Consider the following 21,943-nt stretch of genomic DNA (forward strand, 5'->3'; position numbering starts at 1 on the left):
GTATCAGTGTGGCATGCTGTGACTGGCACTGCCGCCCCACTGTTCCATTCTATGCTATTGTAATCTCTGGCGTTTCTACACCACTCCCACCCACCACAGTTCCTGAATACTCTTTACTTAACAAGAACCCGCGTGAAGTGATGGGGCCATCTCTGGGATAGAACCGGGGATGGTCACTGATTTAGATAGAAGCTCTGGGTCTCCAGCCATCAGGAGTTCAGCACCGCCACCGTGGCCCTAAGGCACTTCCAACCACAAACATAGCCAGTGTTCAGAAGGATTCATTCAATTAATCACAAGGGCTGACTTTACAACAACCTATGACTGTGCAATGGCCATGCTCCAGTACCCCAAATTCCTGATCCGCTCTGCTTATTTTGTCATTACTGCTTCCTTTCCATATCGACATTTCATGGCCTCGTTTCCTTTTGGCAGCTGTACGTGACCACAAACAGCAGTTATCTGCCATAGGAGGCATGCACAGCAAAGGAAGGGGCTGCATTTGATCCAGGGAACCAGTCCTAAATGAGCATTTGCAAAGCACTAGGTCTCTCATTTGTTAAAGTTAAAGTTAGAGCTGTTGGCGTTGAAAATGAAAAGGTTTTTTACTTGTATTTTTTTAGTTGCAGTGGAGTATTTACATATGCATAGCTTTATTGCCATTGATATAAAATAGTGAAAGTAAAAGCATTGTAAATTTTAATGCCAACAGCTCTAACTTTAACAAATGCGAGACCTATTGCATTGCAAATGCATGTTGATAGCATGATACGGGACATCAGTAAATGCCTTTTCATTGCTTCAGCTTGGGCCCACGTTGCATTATAATGCTAGTCTGTGCATCCAAGGTAAAATTGTCTCTGTCTGAAGCACCTTACATATCCCTCTGCTCTCATCAAGCATCCTCTCCAGGTAGGGGGTAAGGTTCTACATCATGACCACAAATCTCTAAGACTAGCAACTTGGTTTAATAACATGTCCAGTTTACACATAAAGACATTCTTGCAGACTCCTGGTACACTCTCGGTCCGGCCAGGACACCTTTTAGAATCAAAACACGCTAGGGCAAGTGGAAGATGTTCAATGCATGGTGCGTGGAGCTATGTTTACAACTGAGGTCATCTCAGCTTCACCAACATTTGCCATATTTGTTCCACTAAGCTGGGACTCAACATCTGGACTCTGCCGTTCAGCTGCACTCCCCATCAGAGCTTCCATCCCGTTATGTTCCCAGGGTCCGCTGCCCTCCCATAATTTTGACCTTGGCAACATTTTATTTATTGAGTTCTGTATGGTGCAAACTTGACCCGAAGGTGATCACTTTACAGAGTTAGCACAACAGCAATCAATTAAGTTACATAAATAGTAAATAAAAATACATAGTAACGGTATAAAAAGAAGTAGATAAGACATTACCCCTTTCCTCCCAGCCTAGGTCTTCATGGCCTAGCACACCCTCTGGAGGTTACTTGCAGTTTCCCCTGCCAACAAGTCCTCCCCCCCCATCCTTCAAGTCTGCCCTGTTTTCCAACTGCAGAATATTCTGCTTGTTATGGGGGGCATACTGCAGATGGAAAACAGCCTAGTCCTACACACTGTGAGGAGGTGAAACTGCGCCAGCAAAGTCACGGGCAATGGGAAAACTTCCCCCGTCTTCAACAATATGAAGTTCTCACATTTGCATTATTTTGTGGCAGTAGCGGCTGGCATGGATCAGGGGTTGTGGGTCAGGTGGGGTGGAGGGGAGTCAAAAAAAGAAATCTTATCTTCTTGCATCTCTCCATGTTGTCCCTCATTGTAGTCCCTCTGCTCCAGCCGGAAAAGGAAGCAGGCAGGCTCCCCTGACCAATCACAACTCTGCAATGCAGCATTGTGATTGGTCTGAGATCCGTGGTTTGGCACTCAGATTATAGGGGCCTGTCATGTTCTCCATGCAGTCTGTAATGCAGCCTGCATGGAGAACATGCATCGTGCGCATCACTGTCTGGCCGGCCCGAGAGGGTCCGTCAAACATTTATTTGCACTTTGCCGAATGCCACCATTCCTTTCCCTGCTCTGAGAGCAGAGCAGCCCGCCCGCAAAGACGCAGCAAAAAATTAAATGATAATAACGTCAAGTTATCATTTTATTTTTTCTTCATTTCCACTGCTAAAAGCAGTGGGGCGACGCTCCTCCGCCTCAGCGTAGGAGCCGCCACTGTCTTGTGGCCAACATTTTTTCTTTGGCCACTTCTAGTTATTTCAGAAAAAAGCTCTGTGGCAAACACAGACTCCTCACTCTTGCCTTAGTCTGGCCCACAGGCCTGCCTTGTCCATCTAGCCTACCTTAAATGTTCTGCTGTACAGTGTGTGCACCTCATTATGACATCCCAAAATGTTCTACAAAAAAACAATACATTTAAAAATGCATGCTGTCAGCGTTTTGTGGGACGAAATAAAAGGGTAGAAGCTGCAGAGGTAATGTAAGTAAAACACGCACAGGCAACATATGTGCAGCCACCACCCAATGTGTAATCCAAGTTTGCCTTAATGTAGGACACATGTCTGGCCATAGCTATATTTTCCAATGAATTAAGCCGTTGCTGGTTCCACTTATATTTGTCCTGCAAATAGTGAACAAGCATTTGCAATGCAATGGTCTCGGCATCATTAAAGGTAGAGCTATTGGCATTGCTCATGACATTTTTTTTCTTTAAATCAAAAATAAATGGGCATTGTCATTAACATTGCCAATACACAGCACTCTGCACTCAACAGCACACAATGCTCTGCACACTCACTACTCTGCACACTCACTACTCTGCACACTCACCACTCTGCACACTCACCACTCTGCACACTCACCACTCTGCACACTCACCACTCTGCACACTCACCACTCTGCACACTCACCACTCTGCACACTCACCACTCTGCACACTCACCACTCTGCACACTCACCACTCTGCACACTCACCACTCTGCACACTCACCACTCTGCACACTCACCACTCTGCACTCACCACTCTGCACTCACCACTCTGCACTCACCACTCACCACTCTTATGTATTGGCAATGTTAATGACAATGCCCATTTATTTTTGATTTAAAGAAAAAAAATGTCATGAGCAATGCCAATAGCTCTACCTTTAATGATGCCGAGACCATTGCATTGCAAATGCTTGTTCTGGGATGGGGTCAGCTAGCAATCTCTCCTTCAGAGGGGAGAAGTCAGGGAGACAGGTGCCCTCTCGGATATGACTCTGGAACGCATGGTCTAGTTGGTAGTACTGAAGTTTCTGCGTGGGGGCGAGGGAGAATTCCTAAACAAGGTTCTGAAAAGAGAGCAAGAAGCCTCTTCTACAAACATCTCCCAGGTGCTCGATCCCAATCCTCGTCCAACCTGAAAACCCTGCAGTCTTGCTACCTCCTTCAGCTGATCGCTGATTGCTGTGCCAAAGCGGTGTCATAGCCATTAAATTGGAGTGCCAACCCAGTTATCTGTTGAACTCTATCCAGCAAAGCACTGTAGTCTCGGTATGTTTTGGTAGTTCGAGTTTCTGTTTGTCTGTGTATAGGGTCATTTCATGGTTCTCGTCATGCACGGATGCTCTATAAGCCGACTCATTCCGGTCCGTGTACACCCAGTCGTGGAATATCAGGAGCTGTGAGGCCCAGTAGTAACTCCTGATGTCCGAGCTCGCCAGCCCACCTTCGGAAATGCCTATTTGCAGCTTTCTTAGGGCTATCAGTGTTGCTCCTCCCTGCCACAGCACTAATCCGAGTTCGCTGGGTACTTGCTTAAAGAAGGCTGGTGGAACCTGAAACTGTGTGTTCTGCAAGGCGTATAGAAATCTTGGGAAAGACATCCTATATAACCCCACCCTGCCCATGAGTGACAAGTGGAGGGTGTGCCAGTGTACCACATCTGTCCGGAGGCAGAGCACCTGCGGGGTAAGGTTTCTTTGTATGAATAATTGCTCATCTCTGGTGAAAAAGATCCCCAAATATCTGAATCCCTCAGATACTATTGGGGCAACACAGCTTACCGGGAGCCTCAGTGGGGCCCAGGACAGGGGAAATAATGATTTGTCCCAATTCATCGTATACCCTGAATAACTTCAGAAAGGTTGAAAAACATGCAGGATGCGTGCTATAGAGGCGTATGGCCTGGCAAAGTAAAGGACTATATCGTCTGTGTGTAGGGAGATAGGTTCTTCCCACCCATTAGACGAGGGAATGCCCCAAATCAGCGAATCACCACATATCCATACTGCTAATGGTTCCAGGGCCAAAGCAAAAAGGAAGGGCGATAAAGGGCAACCCTGCCTAGTACCTTTGCCCAATAGTATAACCTCAGAGATCGCATTAACCCCCACCCTGGCTAATGGGGCCAGATATAGCTGTCTAACCCAAGTACAGAATCTCGGACCAAAATCCCACCCTGCCAATACCACTAATAGGTATGTCCATACTATACTATCAAATTCCATAACTGCGTCTAGTGCCATCAATGCCATTGGGTGGGTTTTGAGCTCTTTGGTCAAGTGCAGGACCCCCATATGTCCGGCGCAGATTGAGACTAGTGCTTCTACGTTGCATAAAGCCCGATTAGTCAACAAGTATATTGTCTGGGAGAGCAGCCGTCAGTCTAATCGATAGGGGTTTCACCAGGACCTTCGCTTCAACATTTAGGAGAGAGATTGGTCTGTAAGAGCTGCATTTCCACGGGGGCTTCCCCGGTTTATGTATCACTACTATCGTGGCCGTTTGTTGGTCTTCTGGGAGGGACCCTTCCTTTGCTGCAGCTCGGAACATCTCTAGCATTGGCCCTGAGATTTTGCCGCAGAGTTTTTTATACAGCTCTGTTGACAACCTGTTGGACTTGGAGGCCTTTCCAGATTGCAGCAAGCTTAAAATGCCACTATCTCATCCTCCGCCAAATCAGCTTCCAGAGTATCCCTGACCTCACCCGACACGGTCAGGACTGAGAACTCACTTAAGAGTTCCAGTCTGAGTTGGATCTGGTACTTCTGGGTTTATAAAGGCCTTTTATTATGTGGCAAAGGTCCTTGCTATTTTTGCGCTTGTGGTCTGTAGGGCTCCCTTACTGTCCCGGATTCCCGCCACCCAAGATCGGTCTCTATCTCTCTTGTCCAACCAGGCCAGTAGCTTCGACACCTTGTCCCAGAGTTCATATATTCCCCACTGGAGGGCCAGCCCCTGCAAACGAGCTGATTCCTCAGCATGATTTCTGAAGTATTTCTGCCACAGTGCTAAACTGTGAAGGACCCCTGCTGTAGGATTTCGTATTACTTACCCCTCTAGTCTGGGGATATCCTGTTCTATCATTTTACATACCACCTGTGTCTTCCCCCCCGCCCCCCCACCAATCAGGGACTATGCATGGCCCCCCCGAATTACTGTTTCAAACGCATCCCAGAGGATGCATGGGGAGGAGACGGAGCCCCTATTTTCTTGGAAGTATAACTCAGCCTCCGAGATCAATTTCTCTTTAATGTCTTTGTCCCTTAGGTACCATGGCTCTATTCTGAGGCAGCTATTGGTGCAAGTTGTTGGTCCTTCTAATGACACTTCCACGGCCGAATGGTCCGATATGCCCGTGCTAGATGCTTCGCCCCCTGGAAGCTCCCTCTGTATTGATGCGGAGTAGTATGTGAAGAGTATTCTGGGTTCTCCATATATCTGTCAGGCCCATCGCAGAGGTTAAGTCAGGAAGGGTTCCCATCCCCCCTGTCTGGTATCTAGCTAAGCTCAGGCGGTCGAGTTCTGGATTCATCACATTGTTCATGTCTCCCCCCACAAGGAATATTCCCTGCGGTAGTTTTAGTAGTAGGGCGCTAAATGGTGTAAGATCGTGGTATGCAATTTACTTGGAATGTACAGGAGCAAAGATTCACAGTTCGGCCTTCCCAGGTACCTGACAAAGTCACATGACATCCTAGTGTGTCGGACCATATTGTCCCAATTGTTAGAGGCCCTTGCTTTTTCACCAGAATGCCCATGCCCCGGGAGTTGGATGCCAAACCCGAATGGACTTTTAATTTAAACCCAAAGCGGTCGAGGGCCTTCTATTGGTTATCTTTCAGGTGGGTCTCCTGCATCAGCACAATATCAGGAGGTAACGTTGCACAAGTTACTTACCTTCGGTAACGATATATCTATAAGAAACATTAGTTAGTTATAGATTCCTTACATTAAAATTACCCCCAGGCATCAAACTGGATCCGAAATGTTTTTTCGTCAGCAGTACCTCTGCACGTCGTAAGGTGGTATCGGTCGGCTCCACATCCGTCGTCGGTGTCGCCAGGATGACAATGTGGCAGCTACTTTAAGACGCCTCCCTCGCACACGGATGTCAGTTCTGTGCACGACTTTCGTAAGGAACCTACAACTAACAAATGTTTCTTACAGATATATAATTACCGAAGGTAAGTAACTTGTGCATCTGAAAGGAACAAGTTAGCTATAGATTCCTTACCTTAGAATAGATACCCCAGCAATACCAACCCCGGTTTTGGGTATGCAAACCAAGATCACACTAGAAAGTCCTGGAGAACAGAACTGCCAAAGAAGCCATCTCTCCGGACTTGGCTTTCCAGGCAGTAGTGTTTGGTGAACATGTGCAGCGATGCCCACGTGGCTGCTTGACAGATGTCATTTAGAGGCACTCCCCTACCCAAGGCAATAGTGGCTGCTGTCGCCCTGGTGGAATGAGCACGTAGCCCAACTGGAGGCTCCTTTTTAGCCAGAGAGTAACAAGATGACCCACCTAGAAATGGTGCGTTTGTGTACGGCCGACCCTTCTTTGCACCCACGTAACCAACAAAATGTTGTTTATCCACCCGGAACTGCTTTTGAGGTCCAGATAGAAGGAGAGCGCACATTTTGGGTCCAGACGGTGGAGCCTCTCTTCTTCCTTTGAAAAATGCGGAGGCGGAAAGAAGGTGGGCAAAGTAATGGTCTGCCAGATGTGACAGGCACTGACCACCTTAGGAAGAAAGGATGAACAGGTCCTGGGAACCACCTTGTCCGGATGAACCAACAAGAAAGGAGGTTTCGAAGAAAGGGTTCGGAGCTCAGTCACCCTTCTAGCAGCAGTGATGGCCACCAGAAAAGCAGTCTTAATAGTTAAGAGACGTAAAGGACAGTTGTGAAGCGGCTCAAAGGGGGCACACATCAAATAAGTGAGCACAAGGTTCAAGACCCACTGAGGCATAACAAAAGGGATTGGAGGAAAAAGATGTGTTAAGCCTTTTAAGAAACAGTTAACTATCTAGGACCTGAAAAGAGGAGGCTGATCGGGCAGCTGAAGGAAGGCAGATATAGCTGAAAGGTAGTCTTTGATGGTGCCCAGAGCAGAGCCCTGCTGGGCTAATGAGAGAAGGAACAAAAGTACTTCCGAGAGAGGGGCGGAAAGAGGATTCACAGCCTTTGCTGTGCACCATGCCACAAATGTATACCACCTGCAGGCACATATAGTCTTTGTGGACGTCACAGACTTCAGGAGGCTGGTCGAAAGACGTCAACTGCCGTCGCTCAATCTCCACGCAAGGAGGTGTAGACTGGACAGGTTCAGGTGGAGGACCGTCCCCTGCTGCAGCGACAGAAGATCCTCCCAAAGAGGCAGTCTGATCGGAGGACCGATGGCCATGTTGAGCAGCTCGGGACACCACTCTTCGTGCCCAATCCGGGGCCAAAAGAATGATTTGGGCCTGGTCGCCCAAGTCAAAAATGTTGAAATGGGATATTCAACGATATTTGATTAAGACCTTGGAAACCTTCGATAGAGGATACAGACCGTTCTAAGATAAAGTCTTTTTAATGTCAAAGACGTGATGAAAGCACTGCTGGGGCTATCTTATCTCCGAGTCAAAATAGAGGTCTTATTCTGTATGTCTGCAAGGTTTCCTTGCTTGAGACTGTACAACCAAAATGTTTCAACTGTCTTTCAAAAGGGCACTTAATTTCGGTTTCATTACAGCTAGCATGTGCTCTTATATTTCAGTGGGTTTCCCATATATTTCCTGCTGACCTGAGGATAGGACTGGGGCCGTCAAATTTAAGGTACTCTTCCCTACTAAAGTGCTCTTGGCAGTTAGGAGTGTGAAATCTGTAATGCTGGTAGCCGCAATTGAGCTGGAACCTGAGACCATATTCAGTCGACAATCAGATGGTGAATAATAGAGAACGTTGATTTGGGCTTGATGGCTTTTAGTTTCTACATACCAAGTAACATACTGCAGATTTGCATCATTTGAGCCTCTTTTCTGCTTTAATGATTAGGTTCTTATTTTGAGATTAGTATTGCCATTGAGGCCATAATATCAGAGAGTAATTTAGAATAATGTGTTTGTTTGTCTTCCCTTTTGCAACTCCCATCAGATTCTTGCTAGCTCCTTTTTGTGCTTCTAAAAATGTTAACAGTTCTTTTTATGGTGAAGTCTCTAAGTAAGCAAGGTGGGATAGGGGAGGTAGCTGGGCTTTTTACATTAGTATAACATGTTCTGTGAGTATCTTTGCTAACTTGCTTCAGTGGGTGTCCGCCACCCAGGCCTCCGATTGTGCACTACTCTGGATCAGGTCTCTTAATTATAAAAGACCATCTTGGTTCTCACCAAAAGTGGCATTGATTGTTGTCTAAACAGGAATTAGTAGATGGATGCTCGCAGCATACCCTACTGTCTAAAGTCTGTGTTAACACTGGTGTTTGTCAATGATTAATAAAGCAGACTTTGCAGTACACTGCACGAAGGGCTAGCCCTTTCGTCATAAGGATTAAGGAGTGATTATGCCAGTAGGAAACGTGCGGAACGGATTACTGAAAGGAGAAACTGAACATAGACTAATGGTTTCTGAATGATAGTGCAAAGCAATCTCATGGCTGTGGTCAGTGCTTAACTTGCAAAAAAGCAAACACAAATTAGGTGCCAAGGCTCTTGCCAGGACGCCACTGCAGCTTGCACACTGCAGCTTGCACCACCCTTTGCCCCTGCCAACGTTGCCAATGACAGTACTAACACATCTATCAACAACCATCACACTCTTACAAGTGTGGTAATTCAGACTATTTTAGAACCTTCTAAAATGGCTTGGGTGGCACATATTTGTCATTTTTAATGCATATTTAATTAACAAATAACAGTTTTGCTCAACTCTAAATTAAACAAACAGTCCCACCATGTGGTAGACTGCCATAATTGCCGGTGATCACAATTAAGTGACAGACTGAGCACTGGAAACCACTGGCTAAAATTAAGCACTGGCTGTGACAGGTGAAGGTCAATTAAGCACTCACTCGTCCACCCATTCGTCAATCCCAGTGCTTATTCATCCATTAATGGCTCCACTCATTTATTAGCTCGTACACCCACTTACTCACCTATTCATCCATTCACTCAACCCATTGATCATCCACGCACATATCCATTTACCCCAGCCAACCAGGGGCCTTTGAGGCGCATTACTGCCTGCAAGCACAGATGCGGTTTTCCACCTGGGGCCATTAATGCGCATTGTTGCCTAAGGTTTCTGATGCATGTGCTGCCAGAGCCCACTGATATATGTACTGCTTGGGACGAATGAGGCGCACTACATCTGAGCCTTCAATGCCTATATATACACACATGTATAATCTACGTCAGTGTGTGAAATAATACTGTGTTTTGTGCACATGCGAATAGACAATACAAAAGTCAAAGCTATTGGTTAGGTTTAGTTTTTCCAATATAAGTGGCAGGAAATAGTTAAACGGTGAACATCCAACAAAATGTTCAGATTTCAAAAGTTGTTAGAAATACAGAAAAGAAGTTCCAGCCTAATGTGAATTATTCTTCACTCCCTGTTTTTTTTAACGGGTCTTTTATTAATGTACGCAAAGATGACATGCCAACCAACGTGAAATATTCATGGATGACCACCCCCGGACGTTCAATACAAATGGACACTTCTAAAATAAACCTACCTCTCGGTGATACCTTCATTTGAATGTCTTCCACAAAAGCAGCCACGACAGACAGCAAATAACCTGAAGATAAAGTGAATATTGATTTGTAGAACCATGACACTTAGTGATGATACGCTAGAGATCAATGCTCATGTCATACAGCTAATGCCCACAGCATACTAAACTAAGCAATTTGTATATAAAGGTCACATTGCAGATACTCTGAGGACACATATCGTTTAACTGACTGCTTAGCAAGACTATAATAGAAAATACATTTATACACTGAAATCAATGTCAAATTGCGCATGAAGCCTCACAAATGTTGTGCTGTGCAAATATATTTACAATTACCAAAATTCTCCTTTTAATAGACTAAGCCAATCAGACACCGATATGTTGAAGAACTGGCTTTTCATCAAAAACAAAATATTATTAATCCTGTGGTCTAGATTTGCTGATGTCTTTTTGAGAAGCGCACGGCCATGGTCTATGATCCACTGCTCTGCCGAAGCCTGCATCTTTCAGAAAATATCCAACATTTCAGTTGTAAATATGTGCTATTAGTAAGACACACCTGTGATCGTATAATCGTTCAATCACTGGCAAAAATATGGCCAGCTTGAATATGACAAACAGGTATGTGTAAGCGCATTTCTATGTAGCAGAAGAAAAAAGCCATGCCTATTGGAATTGCTGATGCCCGGCATTGGTGGAGATATAGGTGGCATTAGTATAGGTCGTGGTTGTGGTGTGATACTGGTTTTGATGGTGTGGTATTGGTGACCATGACAATGTTGGCAATAGTGTTAGGGGGTGGCTGTGGAGATGGTGGAAGTATTGCAATGGTGGTATTGGTGTGTGGTAATTGTGGTGGTAGTGGTCTGGTGTTGCTGTGGTATTTGGATTGATGACACTGGTAGTGTAGTTGCAGTAGTAAAATAAATACAAATAATGTAATAAATATTGCGATGACTGAGTGTACTCTATAAATAGCTAATAGCAGGAGGTGAAAAGGAAATACTCTTCAGGCAGGAGACAAAGTGTACTTTGTGTATAGATTTTTTTAAACCGGTAACCGAAAATCTGACAGCTAAAGCGATCTGTAGCCAGGTCTAAAAACTGAAGACTGCGCTTAGATCAATGCAGTGGTTTATAACACGAAACAAAACAGCCATCAAAGACACATTCAGATATAGCAGCTGTTTAAACCTAATATATTTTGAAGGCACAGTTATGGTCCAAAATGCTACTTAGTTTGGCAAACAGGAACTTCTGATTAACTCCCTCGACTTCTAAATCAGTTTAAGATATCAAGATTAACCCATTCTTTGTAGGCCTAGCCGGATAAAGACTGTACACTTTACCTTAATTTGACATCAGCCGTACTTCTGCAGACAGTTGCCAAGGACTCCATAAATATTTGTTTATTCTTGGAGGGAAACTGCAGTTTATGTATAGATTTTAACGAACTGGTAACAGAAAATATAACAGCACAAAGCTATTGTAGCCAGGCCTCAAAACAGAAGCCTCCACTTGGAATCTTGCAGCGGGCTATAACACGAAGAAGCTTTGCTGTCAAAGACATATTCATTACTTGTTTAGTTTTTACAACGTTTCCAATGTGCCTTATGAACTCACAGATCACAGACGACTTTAGAAGGTTACTGTAGAGCAAGAGATGTTACAAAATATTTCAGAATGCAATTCTCTGACGGCACAAAATCTTCGAAGACCTGATCTATTAGGCAGCAATTAGTTAGGCTGTAGAACCGCCGTCATAGATGTTGACTGCCTTAAATCTGCTGACGCCCGGGACACTAAAGTTGCGTTTCCCTTTGGAGGCAAGAGTGTGGGTAGTGCGGTCGGTGGAAGAAACAGACAACACTTGGACAGCTCATTGGTGTCAATGCACATGAGAACACCCAGACTGCAAACGGACTCGAGTCAAAAACAGGAAGCTAGTTTGCTTCACAGTATTACTCAAGCAAGCAGAACAGTCCACACAGTGAAATTTAAAACTGGGACGAACAAATTACGAGTAACTTGAATTTCACATCTTACAAGATCAGTTCACTAAATCCGAGCATCTCAAATCAGTCCTCTTCTTTCTGTTTGGACATCCAGACCACTGACAGAAGTATAGGGGAGGAAATATGTTCAGGGATCTATGGCACACACTCAACCCTCGGGCTCAGGTAACCTATACCCTGATATTAAGAGTGGACTGTGCCTCACACCACACTGGCCCCCACTTTAAAATCCACAAGAGCGAAGGTTTACCATGAATAATTCTGGTGATCGACTGATTGTTGGGAACAATGTTACGGACTCTCGCTTTCTAAATAGGTCACCATGGTGGGGGATCATTCTCCATCAGGACCCAACTTCATGGCGATCAGTGCCAAAGTCCTTGGAAGCAGTCAGACAATCACAACTCAGGTCTTCGAGAGCAGGCTGAATAATTACCAACCATTTTAACCTTTGTCTCAAATAGTACTGTCAGGACCAAGAACCTTCAGAAACATAGATACCAAATAGAATATTAGAGTAATCTTCTCCATGATTCTTAATCCAGATTTAGATCCGGGTATAGCACGGAAACAGCGCTATTAGAAGTCACGGAGACGATAAGGGAGACAGTGGACAGAGGCGAGGTAGCCATGTTAGTGCTCCTCGATCTGTCCGCGGCTTTCAACACCATCTCCCATTTCATATTGTTGGACAGACTCCACAATATAGGGATACGTGACACCCCCTTGGCATGGATAAAATCATTTCTAACAGATAGAACACAACAGGTGTGGTGCCGCCCCTTTCGATCCAAAGATAAGAAACCCCTTAGTTGTGGTGTTCCGCAGGGGTCGGCTCTCAGCCCCCTTTTCTTCAATGTCTATCTGTCTCCACTGGCGAGGGTAGTAGAGGCCCATGAAGTCAGAGTGGTCTCCTAAACTGATGATACTCAGCTAATATTTTCGTTTAGAGACCACTCTGACATTGAACTAGCTAATTTCAAAGCTTGCCTCTCTAATATTGTATCTTGGATGACCTCGAATACCCTGAAGTTGAACACCGATAAAACTGAGGTGTTATTCTTCAATCAAAAATCCCCATCCCTGCCATCCTTGGGGTGGCCGTCCGAGTTGAAATCTCCCGCGTCTCCCGTTACTTTCGCTCGGAATCTGGGTTTTCAAATTGACAACGAGTTATCATGCAAGACTCAAATCCAAAAAGTCACCTCCGCTTGCTTTGGCGAATTGCGCATGATAAAGAAGATCTCCCCATACTTGCTCATGGATTCTATGAGAACTATTGTGCATGCCCTCATCACCTCCCATGTAAACTATTCCAATAGCCTATATGTGGGGCCCCATCTTCTACACCGGTTACAGATTGTTCAGAACGCGGCGGCCAGGCTGATTTGTAACATCCCTTATCGCCACGCTATCTCCCCGCACTCAAAGAACCTACACTGGCTCCCGATATTCTACCGCGTCCAGTTCAAAGCCCTGGTCTTGACTTTCAGGGCCCTGAATGGGAAGGGACCAGGTTATCTCAGACGCAGGCTCAAGCTAGTCCACTCGTCACGAGACCTTAGATCCAACCACCTCAGTCTCCTGCTCCCTCCCCAGTTCCATCGATCTAGAAAAGGTGGCAGAGCTTTTGCGGTGGTCACTGCAATCTATGGAATGCTCTTCCGCTAAACCTCAGACTGATCGAATCAGAATCCCAGTTCAGGGGAAAATTGAAGATATGGCTATTCTCCAGCTATTAGCTACCATGGTCTCTGCCGCTGTTGTCCTCAGCGCCGGGACACCCCCGTTGGGGGTAGCCGCGCGCTCTATAAAATGCATAAATAAAAATAATAATAGAATTGCTAAAATACCATAGAACCTGATCTCGGGTCAGGACGCCTAGGAACTGAAAACAGTGCAACTGAAGAGGCACATACTGCACTTGTCCCGTTACAGTCTCTACACGGCTGGTGTGACGGCTTGCAGTGTTCCAAACAGAATAGCAAAACAAAAAATAAAAATAAATTCAGGCCTTTTGGCTCCATCAAGAGGTGGCTCCCTAGCAATCTAGAGATAGCAGGGCTCGACAAATGTACTCGCCCGCTCGCAAATGCGAGTGAATTCTGTTCAGGTCGAGTCAGTTTCAAGGCCTACTTGACCGGCCTGGCGAGTGCTATCTGGTAGGTGCAGTTACAGTTGAAGGCTCTAGGTGGCAGCGCATTGCGGTGCGGTGCGCGATGAAAGGCTTTAGGGGGCAGCATGTTCATGCACGCACGCACGATAGGCGGAGTGCAGGTGGTGCGGTGCGCAGTTAAAGTCTTTAGGGGGCATCATGCACACACTGCCTATTGTTTGGAGGCCAGGGCCGTCAATCTTGTAGCGCGCGAAAGCGCTACCAATGACAGCCCTGGCCTGCCCCCGCGCTGTGCTGCTTAAAGTGCAGCAGTGACGTAGCACGCCACCACACGCGCTCTCCTCGGTGGAGTCGGGACTCAGTGGCAAAGTGCGGGACGATTTGGCAGAGGTGAGTCACTTTTAAATTTCTTTTCATTTACACGAGGCTCCGTCATGTTGTCTCACCTTCACAGGTCAGCCTCCGAGTCTACGTTTTCCTTTTTCAACAGCGTTAGCTTTCCTTTTTCAACAGCAATCCCCCGGTAGGCTGGATGGGGTGGGGGCCGGTTTTATGAGAGGGGGCCGGTTTTGTTGCAGGGACCGATGTGGGCCTTGACCTGACCGACCGGGACGGGTCAGAGAGTCAGTTTACTAGTCTGACTGTTGACAGACAGACTATTTGTACTCCGTGTCTCTCCTCGTGAAATGATTTCATTTAGGCTATTATCATGACGATTTTTAAAAATCTACCTGGCAGTGCACTATGATGAATGTCTCCGCCGCGGTCTTATGTTCACCCTTAGGGTTGGGTCTGGAGTGGACCTGGTGAATGTGATCATGCGCATTGGGGCGCGCTGAGTCACGCAATAAAACTTGTGCATGACTGGTAGTGAGGCGAGGTCGAGGAGGCAGGCATCAGAGAGCCAGAGAGACGAGTGAGAAAGAGAGGCACCCCGTAATTTTATTATTTATAGCATGCTACCCGCAGGTGAGTCTCCTGAGTGTCCGTCCAGTTGAATGCATGTAATCCCCTGATCATGGCACTGTCTGGGGGCGTCGCGACCCGGCCGGTATCAAAAGCAAAAGGGTAGGCCCCGGCTTATTTCTGCAGGCATTGCAGTGGATTTGTGAGCAAGCTGGAGGTGGCGCGAGGTGATGATGGCTGGCCTGGCTCTAGGCAGGCTAAGAGGTCGGAGCGGAAGGGTAAATCATTTGTAGCCTGAGGCCTACCATTTATTTGGGAGCAGCAGCTCGCACGCACTTTTCGCCGATCTTGACTTTGGTGCATCAGCATCATCACAGTCGTGTAACCTGCACATGTATTAATTATCCCTCAGAGTCTGAGTGCACCCGCACAATTGAGTGACATTGACAACAACAGCACTAAACTCTGCCACTGTGTCAGGCCTGCACTCTCAAAGAACACTTGTAAAGCAGCAGCGCACCCGGGACTTTCATTGCTAATGCTGGCGCTGCTAGTGCTGGAGTGCAGTGGGTGTGAATGACGTGCTACTGGCAGCAGAAGCAGACTGATGTACATGCAGTGTGATGTGGTGGATGATCTGGGAATCACAGATCCACCACGTCACACTGCATGCACATCAGTCTGCTTCTGTGAACTACTGTTCCCTCAATGCCTTTTCCTTCTGCTTTGCCCTGAAAGTCCACCAACTCGTCTCCCGTCCTTCAATCAGCCAAAACGTCGTCACATAGAGGAGCCGGCCTCCCCTCCCTCCCTGCGCCTTTTGTGTGACCCTTTTGCAGTAGGAGCACAGGGCAGCCAGCAGGCCTCTACAAACCCATTTTCTCCAGTCTGAGGGCTTTGGGGAACTGTTTGCACAGCTCGCCGATCGGGGCTGAGCAAAGACGCCTAACAGGTTTGGTCAGTCACCGTGCAAGCACGCATGTTCAGTTACTTCTGAAAAGTGATAGATTACCCAACAAGTAATCAGACGTGCAGCACTGATTAAGGGAAGTGCCTCATCTAAATGACTGATAACATTAGCATTGAATTTACACGAACAGGTGCAGGTTTGAGAGTCGGGATAGAAAATCCATTTAGCACATAAATGGCATTCCAAGTAGCCCATTGGCCTGTGTGTGACAAATAGGAAGAAACTGCCCAGCACAAGCAATAGAAATTAAAACAATCCCCTTAGAAGCCTACAAAACATATCGCCCCATTACAATGGAGCATATTAATTAAGTGAAGGTATCCCACGTGCTGCATATTTACGTAGCCCTAATATTAGCTGGTTAATATTTTATGTACAATGTGGCGTCGAAAAAGGCCAGCTGACGTTTCAAGATTCCAGGGTCCATGCATGAGGGACCTACCCAGCCCAGATTTATGCTTTGCGTTATAAGATCCAGTGTAGTTTTTGAATAAACAGGGCCTCAAGTCCCAGAATGCAATGCCTGTGAAACTTGAGTCCTATGGAGGTACGAGGGCAGGGCCTGCACTTGAAAGGGAAGGTATGGAGTTTGAGGAGGAGGGTGGAAGGGTTGTTGGTGGTGATCTCACACTATGATGGCCACCTACATGCATGACATTGAACTGTTTGCAGCCCTGGGCATTTAAGCTACAAAGCATTCCTATTAAGCATGTTAGTCTAGCTAGTTTAATTAGAGGAAAGAAGACTGGAACCGGAATGTCTGTTTGGCATTGTGTTGAGAGTTGCATTCGCTTTTGGTGTGGGACCTTTGTGTACCTGCATTTTCAGTTGGTAATACCTTGGTGTGCCAAGCCCTAGCGGTGTGTTTTTGTGTGTGTGCGTATGTATTCGCGCACTTGTGCACACATTCTTCCTGCTGCTGATGCAGGGGTAGTCTTTGCCTTTCTCCCTCCAAGGTTGATAACAGTCATGGGTACCAGTGATTTGTGTGATGATCCAAGAAGTGATTTGTGTTTTGTGCGATGCAACTACTTACAGTAATTTATTACGCTGCACTGAATTTTTTCCTTTGGTCTTAATAAGATTCAATATTTTTATTGTGCATTGTGAGTTGAAAATGAATGTCCATGTTGTAATGAATCTGTAAAGCGTTATGTGCAAATTTGTTTACAGGTCAGACTGTCTGTGCTGTGCCCATATAAACTCACTGTTTAAAAAAGGTTTGCTTAATGCCTTTTCCCAGATGAAGTGCAATGTGGAGAATTTGATTTGGCTGTAGGTTCATGCACTTTTATAAACGTCCCGAACTCTGTCAGTTATTATCTGAAGGTAATGGAAATTAAATGTCTTCCCAGAGTTTATACTGCTGCAAGTTGCATTAGAACAGGTTTACTATGTTGTGTAGTTTATTTGTATGTTTCCTCACCTTCATTGCTTGATTTTGCTTGCAAGACAGTGTGACCATGAAGGTGCGGCTTGTGCAGATTGTGTGACCACTTGACTAATTACCACCCAGTTTCCCCCCAAAAAGTAGTTTAGGCCCAGAGTTAGGCTTTGGGAGGGGGAAGCGTCAGGCAGACCTTTTACTGACCAGGTATAAGCCTCCCCCATATTAGAACCACCCGCAATACTCAAGAGCAGACTAGTCTCAATAGTGAGTTATTTTAGAAGCTGCACTGGTGTTGCACATCGTTCAGTACCTACCATTAGAGCACATTTCCAAATTGGGGTGCTTTTGTGCGAACCTGAGAGTGCCACACTGAGTTACAGATCTGATGCATACAAATTTATATTGGAACCATCATATGTTATTAATTATTGAAAGCAAATGTTATAAGCCAGTATTGTAGTTTTGTACAAACTTCATGGTAAATTTTTAAATTAGTTACAGTGAGTTTGTTGTTTTTGATTCTAGCTCAAAGCGGACAGAAGCAGTCAGTGAGTCAGTGCTGGCTAACTAGTGAGGACAAGGCAGACAACAGGCAGAGAGTGCAGCTGCAATGGCAGACATCAGGTTGTGGTTGGCCGGAAAAACTGGAGCTAAAACTCCAATGAATAATGAAGGAGAGTCTAGTTCAGCAGTTGGAAAAAGGAGATTAGAAGAAATCCACCAAAAGCAAAGGGAGTATGATCAACAAAAAAAAAGACAGAGAGTTGTACAACAGAAATGGCTTGAAGATTTCAAGTGGGCAGTGATTGAAGAACAGGAAAGTAATGGAGCTGCTGCTGACCTAGTTGAGCCCAGTTTTAAAAAATCTCAAGTTTTGTATTGTGGAGTTTGCAGGAAATTTCCTCATCTTGCAGATACCAAAAACTTTTTCAAATGTAGTCACGAGGCCACTGCTAACCAATTTAAAAAAATGTGCAAGCCCAGTCGTGGAAGATGCATTAAAGATCTGATGCACCAGCTCACAGAAATGAAACGGCAAATCAGTATTTAAAAGCGCCTGCACCTCTGTGCGTGTGTTAGCTATGTGAAGGACATAATTTTCCCGGGCCGAACTCAGGGTCACTTGTTTTTGAGACAAAAGGGCCCTTATTCTGCTTAAACCATTGAACTTCGCTTCCAAGGTTGGAATCCGTGGCCAGATGGAGACATCTGAAGACCCATGCGTGGGTGGGTATAGAACATTCTTGCTACACACCACACGCTCTGATACAGTTACCACATAAGCCACACCAATTAATAACCCACAACATAACTCGTTGTTTAAAAGCAAATAACTACCATTAGTCAATAATGTAAACGTGGGAACTACTGCTGGAACTGGCGTGCCTTTTAAAACACATGCTAAATTTGGGCGGTCCTGATTACAAGAACCGTGTAACTGAATGTGTCTGCATATTAATGAATGGTCAGGTGACTGTGTGCATTCCTCACCATTAAGATTCACTTCTTTTCCATCCTTCAGACATCTGTATGTGTATGGTAATGACCATGCCTCATGTAGGAATGCATTGCCTAGTGGTTCATATCGTCCTATAGCAATATACCGCATACAATTAGTAAATTTGTATAAGGGAAATGGTAATGTAATTAATCCATGAATAAGCCATGTGGCAGTAGTGGTTTCAGCAACAGAGAAAGGTAAGGATTCTAGCTTTTCAATATGTAACATAGAAAATGACGCATCACGCATAGAAAGCATGCGTTGCTTTTCAGTCAGATTAAAAGGGGCGAAAAGGGACGAAACGTTCAACGAGTTCCAGGGAACTCGACCAGCCTTAAGTGTCTGTAGGGTCCATGCAAACTGCATTACAGAACGTAACTGATTCTGACCATGGTATAACGTGGACACTTCATCATGTACAATATCAACAACAGAAGAAACAATATTATCCAACGTGTAAATCCTGGAAGAAAGCATGTTAATACTGTTATCGACCACTGCAAGCACTTTTTCCAAATTTGCTTGATCAATAGCTCTCAGGCGTTTAGCAGCCTCAATCTGTGAAAATTTCCAAATTTCATTGTACACAGCATAAAGCCAGCGTTTAGATCTACCCCTAGCCGGGCCTTTTATAAAATCATTTAGCTCTATGTTCTCATTCAACTGGGACAGATGCAGTTTAACTGCAGCCAAAGTGGAATGTTGTAACCAGTTCTGACACAATTTGCCTACTGAATAAGTAGTAACAGTGTGATCTGTCTCAAACCTGGGATCTGGCCTGATGTGTGTAAAACCTTCAGACAAACCCAAAAAACGACGTTGGCAAGAATCAGAGCTTCTTTGCCACAAAAGCCACCCCTCTGGATCAAAACTGGAAATATTAAAGGAGGAATTGTGCAAAAGTGCTCGTATCCCACTGATGGACAATGTAGTGAAATTACTCCAACCTGAATATTCTTCCAAATCAGGGCTAGTAGGTGTATTTAATTTTTTAGATGTAGCCAATCCAAAGCATGTTGTTTGGGAAATAGTAGAATTTAAAAACAACATGTGATTTGGGATGAGACATGCACGATGCAAAGCCTCAGTGCCTTGTACCTGCCAATCTTTGGTACCCCAAACCGATTTAAGGTCAATAGCCTCCTTCCATAACTCATAGCCATCTATAGCTAACTTGTCTAGAAAGGACTTCGAATACAGCAATTTTGTATCGGTAAGTCTAACTTTGGACATGAATTTCTGTTTCACTTTAAAATAAAACGGCTCAGGATTTGATTGATTAAAATCTGTAAAATAAGAGAATTTCCTCAGAAATGTACTTGAGCTCCCCTGTAAAGGAGCAGGACAATGTTCCCACTGTGTGTAGTTCACAGGAACCCTCCTGGAACTTGTTTTGTGCAAGAAGTGATTCCCATAATGTTGATAACAAAACAAATCACCATAATTGACAGAATCTAAGTACAACTCCTCAGCATCAAAGGCCGCATAATATTTCAAATCAGAGAATAATTCTTCTACGGCCTGAAGATCCCAATCATCAGAACGAATATCTTGCTTAATCACATCTCCCATGTTTACTCTAAGCACATTAGGAACATTAATAACTTCTGTGGGGCCATGTATCTGAAACCTAACCGCATCCCACACAATCCCATCAAGGACAGGCCAAGCAGTAATCTCTACTGTATTTAAATCTCTTTTTAGTCTGTGTGCTGAATGTGAGGAGGAAAGAGGGGCCAATGTTCCATTAAGGTACCGAATTCCTGTTCTTTCTTTCACATAATGGCCATCGATCAGGCGGAAAAAATAAAACACAAAACCAATTGACATAAAAAGATAAAATGAAAATAGTATCAGCTAAACGTATGTCCAAGGTGGAATTAGAAAATGTTTTTTAAACAACGTGGCATATTTTGCAATAGTCGATGGTTTCTTTGAAAGTTCCGAATCAGAGTCAAAAGAGAATCTGGACTGGTTAGCCAAACAGGCTTGTAAATCGGACATAGATAAATCAGCAGGATCTGCATAGGTCAATTCATCAATGTTAGTAACAGGAATAGTATTTAATAAAGGACTGGATATAGCGGGCATCTCGAGGGACACCTCCTGTTCTGCACCAGATGTAATAGCCAGCACAGAGTGCCTCACCATGGAAGGACAGGATACAGCCGGTGTCATGCTATGAAGAATCGGCCACCCTGTGTGTCTTGACATTGTCAATAGAAATAAATCTGTTTTCTTTACGACCTGGAAGTGGTGGTAAAATGACTGTTCTTGTGCCCTTCACTCCAAGAACTCGAACCGGTGCTCGATATGAGGGACCAAACTCTTTCTTGTTATCGATCTTCTCTCGAACCAGTTCTCCAACTTGGGGTAGCCAGCCAACTACCGGGATCTGCAACGCATCATCCGACGTGGAGGGCAAGTGTTCCTTAGCAAGACTGTCTCTGGTCTTTTGTAGATTCTGTAAAACATTGCAATGTTCATCTACGTCAAAGGCCGCGGCCTGGGCCTGGCAGTCTGCACCATCGAGGTCAGGGACGTACATCTTGATACCAAAGAGCATTTCATATGGGGTCCGCCCACCCAGAGACCTTCTAGGGAGATTATTAAGCGCACGCTGCACGCCATAGAGGTGGGTCAGCCAGTTTCTACCAGTGCCTATAACTCGGGCTGTCAAAGATTGCTTTAAGTCGCGGTTCATTCGTTCTACTACACTATTGCCCTCAGGCCTGTAGGGACTTGAAAACTTGACTTGGACTCCCAACGAAACCATAGCATCCTTATACGCCTTAGAGGCGAAAGCCGGACCCTGGTCCGAATGGAAAGTACCACAGGCAAAGATTCCCACAAAGATACGCAAATCCTTAATGACAGTCCGCGAATCAGCGCTTCGATGCGGCCATACCCACACAAAGCGTGTGCATGAGTCAACTGCTACTAAGATGTATTTATACGCAGTATCAAAGGAAAAAGGACCGCAGTGATCCAAATAAACGCAACCAAGCGGTTTATTAGAGATGTACAACTGTGTCTGAGGCGGACGCGCAGCAGTAGAAGGCTTAATCTGCTGACAAATGT

The 21,943-nt window shown here is 45.2% G+C and overlaps 1 protein-coding gene across 5 annotated transcripts in view; it reads right to left on the reverse strand.

The window, feature by feature from the left end:
- The window catches only part of TPST2 (tyrosylprotein sulfotransferase 2), a 496,074-nt gene that overhangs the window by 219,370 nt on the left and 254,761 nt on the right, over positions 1–21,943 (reverse strand). For 3 of the 5 annotated variants that reach the window (XM_086943143.1, XM_086943142.1, XM_086943141.1), the window contains exon 2: positions 9,965–10,027. The exons of the other annotated variants lie outside the window; for them this stretch is intronic. The gene's annotated coding sequence lies outside the window, so the exon portion shown is untranslated. The remainder of the gene's footprint in view (positions 1–9,964; positions 10,028–21,943) is intronic. 5 annotated transcript variants of the gene reach the window in all.

The sequence above is a fragment of the Lissotriton vulgaris genome, chromosome 11, assembly GCF_964263255.1.
Source record: "Lissotriton vulgaris chromosome 11, aLisVul1.2, whole genome shotgun sequence".
NCBI classification, from domain to species: Eukaryota; Metazoa; Chordata; class Amphibia; order Caudata; family Salamandridae; genus Lissotriton; species Lissotriton vulgaris.